At 43.4% G+C, this 12,768-nt stretch overlaps 1 long non-coding RNA gene across 1 annotated transcript in view; it reads right to left on the bottom strand.

Moving 5' to 3' along the window:
* LOC140430048 (uncharacterized) overlaps positions 1-4,987 on the bottom strand; it is a 121,251-nt gene extending 116,264 nt beyond the window's left edge. Inside the window, exons 1-3 of the long non-coding RNA XR_011949298.1 lie at positions 4,923-4,987; positions 4,707-4,765; positions 4,401-4,529 (exon numbers count right to left, since the gene is read on the bottom strand). This is a non-coding gene — a long non-coding RNA (uncharacterized lncRNA). The remainder of the gene's footprint in view (positions 1-4,400; positions 4,530-4,706; positions 4,766-4,922) is intronic.
* Positions 4,988-12,768: the final 7,781 nt, after the last annotated feature.

Genomic DNA, 12,768 nt, shown 5'->3' with positions numbered 1-12,768 from the left:
TTTTTTTTCTTTGCCCCTTCTACCTGTGTCCTACTCTATTGCATGTGGTGAGTTCCGCAGCCTGGACTCTCAGGTGCCGGTTTAAATTCAGAAAAAGAACTTCCCTTTGAATTTGCACCCAAAACATTACCGGTTCCGTGCTAGTTGCAGGGTTTTATGTGTGAAGTGCAATCGCTGACCCACTGTTGATCTGCCTCAACGCTGACTGTTGACGAATTCAATTTTCTTTTCACTTCAAAATTTGTTTTTTTCTGTAATCTTTTCCTCGTCACCAGTTTAATTATACTTGCTGAGTATTGTACTTGCATTATACAAGAGAGGAAATGCTGAAATATGTGTGCTGAATGCAATAATCAACAGAGGTTTATTCGATGGTTGTTCATTATACAAAAGGATAGGTCAAGACTGATTCTAAGGGTGGCATGTGGCACAGTGGATAGCATTGGACTGCGGGGCTGAGGACCCGGGTTCGAATCCCGGCCCTGGGTCACTGTCCGTGTGGAGTTTGCATATTCTCCCCCTGTCCGCGTGGATCTCAACCCCACAACCCAAAGTGTGCAGGGTAGGTGGATTGGCCACACTAAATTGCCCCTTAATTGCAAAAAAAATAATTGGGTACTCTCAATTAAAAAAAAAAACTGACTCTAATCCCGTGAAGTAGCCGATGACATCACGGACTGTCACGTGACTCAATTCTTAAAGGGACCATGCAACACCACAACAACATCAACCCATATATGTAACCACCATTCGATGGCACAATGGAAAGTTAAAATCATCGTCCTGGTATTGAAAAGTGGGATGCAGTGAGTTCTTGTGGAATTGAGTCCTGGCAACAGATCGTGAGGAAGGAAAAAGAGGAAATATTTCTATTACTGCAAACTGCATTATTCAAACATGTCAGCTGCTTCCCTCCAATGGCCTAAGTAATGTAAATTCAGTATTCTGTAGATTGTTTGATTACACAAATCTACCTACCTGTGGAATACATTTTACAGTTATCATTGAAACCTAATGAATAGAAAGATGTGTGAGCTGTGCAGTGGGAGTATTAATTTCAGTGCTTGAATTCCTGAAATGTGCTCCTGTTTTATCAAGCAATAAGGGTCCTGAATCATACCATTTATCCCATCCTCTGTTCTTGAATTGTGCCTATAAATAGCTAAATTTATAATTCAATTTTAAAAGGTTTGAAAGGTACAACAGGAACATATTTTTCTGAAAACCCATTTCACCGACAACTGTTCTTTGAGGATCACTCTAAAATCTGGTCTTGCCTGGCCTCATTCCTTCTATTCGGATTAATTTGGATGGTTATTTAATTTAACCATATTTTGCTATTTTAGCATGTTAGCACATTATTAGAAAAGGATTAATGTCCCATAAAATACTGAAAACATAGTTTTATGTGAATTGCTGAATCATATGGTGAGATTAGGCGATTCAGAGGACAAATGTTTAAGTCCGCTTTTGGGTGCAGTTGGTGGGGTGTTCCTTGGCGGCTGCAGCACCGAGAATCACCCCGTTATTCAATGACACTTTTGCCATTTTTCGGGCCTCGGAGACTTTTTCCCGCCAAGGCCACAGAGGTATCCTGCTCACGCGTTCGGCCCACCAGCAGGAACGGCTGTTTCCAGATTGGGGTGCTAGTTTGTCCAGCAGCCCCAATCTTCCACCCCACCCCCTTTCAGGACCCCACCCCCACATTCTGGCAACACCCCCTTACCCCAACCTTGTTGAAGCCCCTGGGAACCCCCTCTCCAATTGGCAAGCCACACACACACCCACCACCACTCCGTGCCTAACCCCTGGCTGTGCCAACCGGGAACCTTGGCACTGCCAGTCTGGCAGCCCGGCAGTACCCCTGGCGCCCTGGACATGTCAGAGTGGCACTGCAAGGGTACCAGGTTGGCAGTGCGAAAGTGCCCGGATGCTGGGGGCATGCAAGATTACCACCCTACCCTGCCTGTGGCTACCTAGGGGTTTCTAGTGCCATGCGAGACCCCTGGGGTTGAAGTTTGTGTAGACCAGTGCTAAACGGCACCCTGACATGGTCTCGTGACATTGACTCCTGGGTGAATCTGGCATCCGGGTATGTAAACAGATCTGGATCACGGCCAGTGGGGCTCTCTCGGGATTCACCTGCCATGGTCGCTGAATCGCGCCCAGAATCTCGAGATTATATATGTTTGTCTCCTGCAGAACTGGAACGAGGAATTCTCCCCACAGCTCTTTAATATTTTCCTCTGCCATCAGATTGAATGAAATCATCTTTCAACCTTTCTTGCAAAGAGCCTTGTCATAAGATTTTAAAGTCATTTCGCTGTCAGTTGCTCTCTGATTTTTAACTAATCTGCTTGCCTTCTCTCAGGTGCAACTATAAATAAACAGACCTTTCACTTCTCTGTCTTCATTGACCTTTGAAATTTGGGGACACAAAAGCCTCTTCAGGGAATCTGAACATACCACCAAATTTAATATACAATGAGTACATGAAGTAAAGACATTTTTGGAAATGACTGGCTTAACAGTCACTTGAATAAATGTGAATTAGTTAAGGAAAGCAAATCATGTAAATTTTTCAGGGAAAATCATGCTTAACTAACTTGATTGAGTTTTTTGATGAGGTAACAAAGAGGGTTGATGAGGGTAATGTGATTGATTTGGTGTACATGGGTTTTCAAAAGGCTTTGAATAAAGTGCCACAATATGGGCTTACCAACAAAGTTCACGAAAGAAAGGAAACAGTGGCAGCATGGACATTAAGTTGGTTGAGTGACAGGAGACAGTAGTGGTGAATCATTATTTTTCAGACTGTAGGAACGGGTGCTATGGCAGTGTTTTTCAAACTCGGGGGCGTGACCCGCGGGTGGGTCGCAGGCGGGTGTCGATAGGGTCGCGGAGCCGTCGTTCGCAGCGCTCCCGATAGCGCAAATCCCCACGCAGCAGCCGACTTTTAAAAACGCCGGCTGCAAGCGGCCTTTAAAATGGCCGCGAACATGTAAAAAAAATTTGGCCGCATTGTGCATGCACACACGATCATCGGCGCGCATGCGCAGTGCGGCCGCTATTTTTTTAAATGGTCGCAGCTTTTTGTTTTACAAGTTTGGGTTTTTTAAATTCATTTTATTCATTTATTTTATTCATTTAATTTTTATTTTTTTCATTTATTTTATTCATTTTTTTTTAACAAGTTCGGGGGGGGTTTATTCATTTATTTTATATTTTTTTCATTTATTTTATTCATTTTTTTTTACAAGTTCAGGGAGGGTTTTATTCATTTATTTTATTCATTTAATTTTTTTTTTTTTTTTACAAATTCGGGGGCGGGGGGGGGGTTATTTCATCAAATGTTATGGAAAAAAATGCAGAACTTTGGACAGATGGAGACTCCATACTTTCCGACACCGGAAGGCTTCACCTTCATCCAACAGGTTCCATTGGAGGAACATGTACGAGGGCCAAAGGGACCCAAAACCATTTCCTCCATTTTTATCAGCAGCAAACAAGGTAAGAGAAAATGGTGGGTCGCTCAGGTCAGCCGGCGTGGGTCGCAAAGGTCAGCCGGCGTGGGTCGCGAAGGTTGGCCGGCGTGGGTCGCAAAGGTTGGCCGGGTTGGATCCCGAAGTTTGGCCGGCTGGTAAAAATGGGTCCCCGGAAAAAAAGTTTGAATAACACTGTGCTATGGGGTTCTCAAAAATCAATAGACGTGATTTAACAAAAAGGTTTCTAAGTGTGCACAGTAAGAAGTCTTACAACACCAGGTTAAAGTCCAACGGGTTTGTTTTGAATCACTAGCTTTCGGAACGCTGCTCCTTCCTCAGGTGAATGAAGAAGTGGGTTCCACAAACACAAGTTCTGCACGCATGAGTACGGCCTCAACCGGGACCTTGGATTCATGTCTCATTACATTCACCCCCCACCATCTGGCCTGAGCTTGCGAAATCCTACTAACAATCCTGGCTGAGCCAATTCACACCCCTTTAACCTGCGATTATCCCTCTCTAGTTGCACCATCTGGACCTGGAAAGACTTAATTACCTGCAAAGACTTGCATTCAAAGTTTCATCTTGCATCATTGGCTTTGTTTATATATGTGTTTGTGGAACGTACCTCTTCATTCACCTGAAGAAGGAGATGTGCTCCAAAAGCTAGTGATTCAAAACAAACCTGTTGGAGTTTAAACTGGTGGTGTAAGACTTCTTACTGTGCCTACCCCACTCCAACGCCGGCCGGCATCTCCACATCATGGCTACTTTTTACATGTCAATGCCCTTTTTGCAATATCACTATCTTAAGGGAAGTGGTCAGCCAATCATGACTACATGAATTATATCACAACTGCTAACCACAGTTTTATAAAACCATCATGTTTAAGGAATCTTCAGCCACTTAAATACCTTCTTATTTTCTTTATGCTTTAGGCATCATCAGCGATCAGCTTCTTCTCACATTAGTTATTCTTTTTATACTGGTGACAGTTTTTGGATCAGTCAACAAGGAAGTTTTTCTATGTGGGGGCGGAATATCTGCCAGAAGAAAATGCAGACATGTAATCAAATCATCTCAAAAGTACTGCAATTAAAATACTGAGTTAAGTACAGCAATTGTATAAATTGTGATTTCCCTCTTTAGCTCTTATTTGAATAATGCAATGCCTCTTTCATCAGTGAACACAAAAAGCATTTTGTCAGTTTAACACTAACCTCAGAAAATTGGCTGACAACTGACAAGGTTATGGATTGGCTTCCTTAAGGGCTTCAACCTATGAACAGAGAAATGCAGCGCTCGCTGTAATTACATTGCTGGAGTCTAATAAAGGAGCATTAACATTTTATTCTGTATCAATAATTATTTTATCTCTTCAAAAGACTTAGTACTGATGCTCCAGAACATACCCTGGCGCTGAAAAATAAACTCACTTAATGTCGATGCAGGGACAAAGGCCGTGCACGTTGCTTCAGGAGTGCTGAATCTGAAGTCCTTGTCACTGCCTGAAAGTGCTGAATGGCAGTCCGCTGCAGCATCGTGCTGTGCAGCTGAAAATTGATTTTGATCATGCTGAGAATTGACAGACAGCTCCATTTCCCAAAGATTGTGCCAGCAGTCATTGTCGGTAAAATGTATTTCATGTTTCTTATATTGTTTCAACTGGAGATGTTGTGGCTGTAACAGGAAATACATTTCTATCTCTTGTCAGAACTGCCTGAGCACAGTTGGTTTACACTAACTTCTGCTATTTTCCATCATGTTCAGGTGTCTGATGTGGCACACCTCAGAGCCAATCGGACTTGAGTACAAAAGTTAAGTCAGACACTCCTGGCCAGTACTGAGGGAATGGCTGCATTGTTAGCAAGGGCTCTCATTCCAGTGAAATATTAAACTAAGGCCCCATCTGCTCCCTCACCTGGATAATAAAAGATCATGGTGGCAGTATTTTGAAAAAGAGGAAATGGGTGGCACAGTGGTTAGCACAGCTGCCTCACAGCGCCAGGGACCTGGGTTCAATTCTGGCCTTGGGTGACTGTGTGGAATTTGCATGATCTCCCCGTGTGTGCGTGGGTTTCCTCCGGCTGCTCCGGTTTCCCCCCCACAGTCCAAAGATGTGCAGGTTAGGTGAATTGGACATGCTAAATTGTCTCTTAGTGTCAAGGGATGTGCAGATTAGTTGGGGTTATGGGGCACAGGGTGGGGGAATGGCCTCGGTAGGATGCTCTTTCAGAGGGTCGGTGGTGACTTGATGGGCCGAATGGCCTCCTTCTGCAGTGTAGCGATTTTATGATACCCCAGGTCAAGAATTTTATGCGTGACGTGGACACAAGGTGGGTGGGACTGGAAATGGCCACGTTTTCCAACTTTCCCTGAGATCAATCAAAGAACACAATATTACGCTGGCTGGCCACTTAAATGCCGGCCGGCATGAAACACGTTGGACTAGGGTCTGCAATGCCAGCACAAACGTTGCGAGTGCTGAGTCCAATGGCAGCCTGGCGGGAGGTTTAAGGCGGCTGCTGGAGACCACTGAAGACATCAGAGCAGGCAGAGGGAGGTCTGCAGTATGGCGATAGCAGCTCCAGGACGTCACTCCAGGCGAGAGGGCACTTCAGGTGGCGAGCAAGCACCCAGATTTTGAGCTGAGTATCTGTGAGTCCCAGTGGAGGCGGTGACTTCCAGGAGGGACATTTAGATGCTGGGGAATGGAAAGAGGAGGCCACCCCCCGTCACCAAATACGCTTGGGCAGAGCTGGCACCTGACATCAGTGGGCACAATCTGGTCCGGTGCACGTGGACGCAAAGCTGGAAAACGTTCACTGACCTGCGCTCAGCAAGGGTGAGTTCTGATTGGTATTGTCCAGTGTGGGGAACTGAGGAAGGGTACCAGTGGGCAGAAGTGGGACAGGCGAAGAGTGAAAAGAATGCATGGGTGTCTAATCCCTTATAAAGACTTCTGAGAAAACGTGTCCAGTGATTCCACTGTGGTGGCACTAATTTCACTCGCACCCAGCCACATGTAATGGACGTTGAACCTGTGTGATATCACCAATTGTACTGACCTATTGTTTCTTTTTTAAATTTAGAGTACCCAGTTCTTTGTTTTTCCAATGAAGGGGCAATTTTGTGTGGCCAACCCGCACATTTTTTTGGGTTGTGGGGGTGAGCTCCACACAGACATGGAGAGAATGTGCAAACTCCACACAGTGAGAGACCCGGGTCGGGATGCCTTCTTGAACCGTTGCAGTGCATATGGTGTAGGTAAACCCACTGTGCTATTAAGGAGGGAGTTGCAGGATTTTGACCCAGCGACAGTGAAGGAGCGGTGATATATTTTTAAGTCAGGATGGTGAACGATTTGGAGGGGAACTTCCAGGCAGTGATGTTCCCAGGTAGCTGCTGCCCTTGTCCTTCTAGACGGTAGTGATCGTGGGTTTGGAAGGTACTGCTAAAGGATAGTTGGTGAGTTTCTGCTGTGAATCTTGTAGATGGTACACATGGCTGCTACTGTGTGCCAGTGGTGGAGGGAGTGAATGCTTGTGGAAGGAGGAGCAATAAAGCTGGATGCTTTGACTTGGATGGTGCCGAGCTTGTTGAGACTTATTGGAGCTGCACTCATCCAGAGAAGTGGGGAGCATTCCATCACACTCCTGACTTTTGCCTTCTAAGTGGTGGACAGGCTTTGGGAAGTCTGGAGTGAGTTACTAGCTTCTGAACTGCTCATGTAGCCATATTATTTACATGGCTAGTTCAGTACAATTTCTGGTCAATGGTGACCCCCAGGATATTGATAGTGGGGATTCATGATGGTAAAGTAATTCAGTGTCATGGGGCGATAGTTTCTCTCTTATTGGAGAAGATCGTTGCCTGGTACTGTGGTGCGAATGTAACTTGCCACTTGTCAGTCCAAGCCGAGATATTGTCCAGGTCTTGTGCATTTGCAAGTGGACTACTTCAGTGTCTGAGGAGTTGGGAATGATGCTGAACATTGTGCAATCATCAGCGAATATCCCCATAATGTGACCTTATGTTGGAAGGAAGATCAATGATGAAGCAGCTGACGATGATTGGGCCTAAAACACTACACAGAAGAACTCCTGCAGTGATGTCCTGGGACTGAGATTTAAAAAAAAAAAACATTTCCAGGGGCAGCATGGTGGCGCAGTGGGTTAGCCCTGCTGCCTCATGGTGCCGAGGTCCCAGGTTCGATCCCGGCTCTGGGTCACTGTCCGTGTGGAGTTTGCACATTCTCCCTGTGTTTGCGTGGGTTTCGCCCCCACAATCCAAAAATGTGCAGGTCAGGTGGATTGGCCATGCTAAAATTGCCCCTTAATTGGAAAAAATGAATTAGGTACTCTAAATTTATTTAAAAAAAACATTTCTAATTAAGGAGCAATTTAACGTGTTCTATCCAGTTACCCTGCACATCTTTGGGTTGCGGGGGCGAGACCCACGCAGACACGGGGCGAATGTGCAAACTCCACAGGGACAGTGACCAAGGGCCAGGATCAAACCTGTGTCCTCGGCGCCATGAGGCAGCACTGCTAACCATTGCACCACCAAGCCACCCCCTCCCGGGACTGAGATGACTGACCTCCGACAACCACAACCATCTTCCTTTGTGCTAGTTATAATACCAACAAGTGGAGAGTTTTCCCTCCTGATTCCCATTGACTCCAGTTTTAGCTAGAGCTCCTTGATGTCATACTCGATCAAATGCTGCCTCATCTCTGGAGTTCAGCTCCTTTGTCCATGTTTGAGTCAAGGCTGTAATGAGGTCAGGAGCTGAGTGACCTTGACGGAACTCAAACTGAGTGTCAGTGAGCAGATTATTGCGAAGTAAATGAGATGATTGCGAATGCTTCAGCCTTGTCTTTTTCACAGGAGTACTGGGCTCCTCCATCATAGAGGATGGGGATATTTGTGGAGCCTCCTAGTGAGTTGTTTAATTGTCCACCACCATTTGTGGCTGGATGGGGCAGGACTGCAAAACTTAGATTTGATTCGTTAGTTATGGGATCACTTAGCTCTGTATGTCACATGTTGCTTACATTGTTTGGCATATAGATAGTCCTGTGTCGTAGCTTCACCAGGTTCCCACCTCATTTTGGGGTATGCCTGGTGCTGATTCAGGCATGGCCATCTGCACTTTTCATTGAACCAAGGTTGATCCCCTGGCTTGGTGTTAATGGTGGAGTGGGAGATATGCTGGGTTATGAGGTTACAATTATGGTTGAGTACAATTCTGCTGCTGCTGATGGCCCACAGCACCTCATGGATGCCCAGTCTTGAATTTCTAGATCTGTTCTGAACAGCATTTCCCACATCTACATCATGTAGAGCCATTTTAGTACTTCCCAATTTATCTCTACAAACTTGCCCATGTGATATCAATAACTCTTTCAGGTCAGTCCGTTTTTCATCTGGAAGGCAACTCAACAATTTGTCCCAATTTTTAAGAACATCCTCATTTTCCAATTTAATTTGAGGTATGTCAAATTCCCAGTCGTCTGGATTTGGTTCGTCACTTTGAGTTAGAATCATTAAAACCTCCTCCTTTTTCTCTCCTTCCCTTTCAAAGTACCTTTTAAACATATTCACATGACACACCCGGTGAGTCTTCCTTCTATCTGGTGTTTTTACCACATAATTCATCTGACTTAATTTCCTTTCGATTTGATAAGGTCCACAAACCTTGCTTTTAAAGGTTCACCTACCACTGGTAACAATACTAAAACTTTATCCCCACTGGCAAAACTACGAACTTTGGATTTCTTGTCCGCTACCTGTTTCATCATATTTTGTGCAACTTTCAAATGTTGTCCAGCCAATTCACCTGCTCTATTTAATCGTTCCCTAAAATTTGACATGAAATCCAATAATGTAATTTCCGATTTCTCACTCAGCAATTTTTCCTTAATCAATTTAAGTGGTCCTCTTACCTCATGACCAAAAATTAGTTCAAAAAGACTGAATTTGGTTGACTCTTTAGGTGCATCCCTACTTGCAAACAATACAAATGGAATTCCTTTATTCCAATTCTCTGGATAATCATGACAATAAGCCCTCAACATTGTCTTTAATGTCTGATGCCACCTTTCTAACGCTCCCTGCGATTCTGGATGGTACGCAGTTGTCGTGGAAATCTTAATAAAGACAAATTCCTCGAGGTTCGATTTAAGGAAATTTATTGACACAAATATATTTGTGGAGAGAGAGTGTTCCAGCTGCATAAGCTAGCGCACTGCACTCTGAGTTATGCAGTCGAAAACCATTATATTTATAGTGTGAAATAAACAACTTTGAAGAGATAAAGCTTGGGAACATATGCAAGAGGAAATATGAATGTTTTGCCCTTGGTTTAAAATCAATTTGAGTATGCATTTTGTTGTCCTTCGGAAGAACAACTTAATATCATAATAAGGCCGAATAAAACATACTAAGCAGTATTTAGTTTACATTACTTGACCTACTTATTTTTGCTCAAAAGCAGTGTTAAAATATAGTCAATATTCCCAGCATGCTTCTAAATTGGTAACTCATTAACTTCCCTTCCACAGCAGTTGATTTAAATAGTTTTATTCCTAAGCTATCCATAACTTCTTTGAATAACCTTGAGGTAAAATTTGATCCTTGATCCGATTGTATTTCTGTGGGTAGTCCATATCTAATAAAACATTTAAGTAACTCCTCCACAATCTTTTTAGCTGTAATATTACATACTGGAATGGCCTCTGGAAACCTAGTAGACCCATCCCATTATTGTCAAAAGATATTGATTCCCACGTTTTGTTTTAGGAAGCGGTCCTACGCAATCAATTAGGACCCTTGTAAAAAGTTCCTCAAATGCTGGAATGGGTATTAAGGACGCTGGTTTTATCACTGCTTGAGGTTTCCCTATCACTTGACATGTGTGACATGATTGACAAAATTTAACTACATCTTTATGTAGACTAGGCCAATAAAAATGTTTCTGTATTTTAGCTTGAGTTTTCCTGATTCCCAAATGACCTCCCACTGGTACCTCATGTGCAACTCCCAACACCTCCTTTCTATACCCTACCGACAATACTACTTGATGAACTTCTGCCCACTTTTCATCAGCCTGCATATGTAAAGGTCTCCATTTTCTCATCAAGACATCACTTCTATGGTAATAACACTCTGGTATACATTCAGATTCCTCTTCCGTATATGTTTTCTGATACATCCGTTTTATTTCTACATCTTTTTGTTGTCACCATCTTTTTCAACCATCTGATCAAAAATCGTTTCTGATAATTGAACTTCAACTTCATTTTCACTCTTTGATTTCTCCTCTTGTCTTAACTGTGACTTTGCGACCTTGTTACTACATAATTCTATGATAATCCGGAAAAATCCCAGGATATTTGTCCTTCAACACTTCAGTTGTCTGATTGTCCACTGGCTTATCAACCACAGTAGGCATCACTCCCACCTGCGATCCAGCTATATCATTACCCAAGATAAACTGTATTCCTGGACAAGATAGTTTCTCTATTACTCTTACTATCACTTCACCACTCTTCACTGGACTTTCCAACCTTACCTTATATAATGGAACACTACTCCTGTCACCCTGAATTCCACATATTGCCACCTTTTCTGGCAATATTCTTCCCAATCTACATAGCCTCATCTCTTACCATTAAAGATTGACTAGCTCCCGTATCTCTTAAAATTGTGACTTCTTTATCTGCTTCTCCTGATACACATGAGTAAACTTTACCCACACAAGTAAATTCTGTAGAGGGATCTGGCACCTTATTATCAATCACCTCTTGATCAGGCTGTACAATCTTTTGCACCTCCTTCGCTTCACTTGGGCTTTCCTTTACCACTTTAACAAACCCCACTGGCTTATGCTGTTTCATCACATCAGCCTTCCCAGTGCTTTCCTTCAACCACCAACACTGTGACTTTACATGGCCTAGTTTATTACAGTGAAAACATTTGAAACTTTTCATGCCTCTTCCACCATCCTGGATTTGTTTTTTAGTCTGAGGTACACTCCCCTTATTATTTCCCATTAGATCACCTTTGCCTCTACCACTTTAGTATTTCTCATGTCTCCAGTTTCTATCCCTAGAAACCTAAGATGGATTTTTTCACCTCCTCATACGTCCCAGATACCTCCTCCAATAGTGATGCAAACACTTCACTAGCCCTACCTACCAGCTTTGTTTGAATCAGTAATACCCACATGTCCTGTGGCCATTTCATTTGAATAGCCACCTTGTCAAATGAAATGAAAAAGGCTTCTACCTCCTTCTCGTCAAACTTTGGCAATGCTTGTACATGTTTAAATAGATCCCCAACAAGCCTTCGACTTTGACGCTCTTTCTCACTATCCTCATCACTATCCTCAAACTGTACATTTCCTTTTAAATCCGCCAATTTTAACTGACTGTCATGTTTCATGGCCATTTTCCGAAGTTCAAACTCTCTCCCACTTTCTTTTTCCTCTCTCTCTTTTTCTCTCTCTCTTTCTTTTTCCTCTCTCTCTCTCTCTCTTTCTCTCTCTGTTTCTTTTTCCCTGAACTGTATCTCCCTTTCTCTTTCTTTTTGTTCTGCTAGGGCTATTCCTTCTGTTTTCATTTCTTCTCTCTTTTTTTCTTTTTCCTCTCTATCTCTTTTGTAATCAAGCTGCTTTAATTCTTTCTCATGTTCCATTTGTTTAATTTGTAACTGAATTTTTGCCATTTCCAAAGAGTCAAACAGCATCTCAGGCAACTTTAAATGCTTAGCCACCGCCATAATTACCTCAACTTTTCGCATTTTATCAGGTAATGTTAACTGCAATGTTTTTGCCAAATCTAACAGTCTGCTTTTAGTCTCTGTCCGTAAGGTGCTGCGTGTGACCGTCTCCACCCCCAAAAACTTCATAGAACATAGAACATAGAACAATACAGCGCAGTACAGGCCCTTCGGCCCACGATGTTGCACCGAAACAAAAGCCATCTAACCTACACTATGCCATTATCATCCATATGTTTATCCAATAAACTTTTAAATGCCCTCAATGTTGGCGAGTTCACTACTGTAGCAGGTAGGGCATTCCACGGCCTCACTACTCTTTGCGTAAAGAACCTACCTCTGACCTTTGTCCTATATCTATTACCCCTCAGTTTAAAGTTATGTCCCCTCGTGCCAGCCATATCCATCCGCGGGAGAAGGCTCTCACTGTCCACCCTATCCAACCCCCTGATCATTTTGTATGCCTCTATTAAGTCTCCTCTTAACCTTCTTCTCTCC

The sequence above is a fragment of the Scyliorhinus torazame genome, chromosome 9, assembly GCF_047496885.1.
Source record: "Scyliorhinus torazame isolate Kashiwa2021f chromosome 9, sScyTor2.1, whole genome shotgun sequence".
In the NCBI taxonomy this organism is placed as follows: domain Eukaryota; kingdom Metazoa; phylum Chordata; class Chondrichthyes; order Carcharhiniformes; family Scyliorhinidae; genus Scyliorhinus; species Scyliorhinus torazame.
This window is presented reverse-complemented; position numbering and strand designations above follow the sequence as displayed.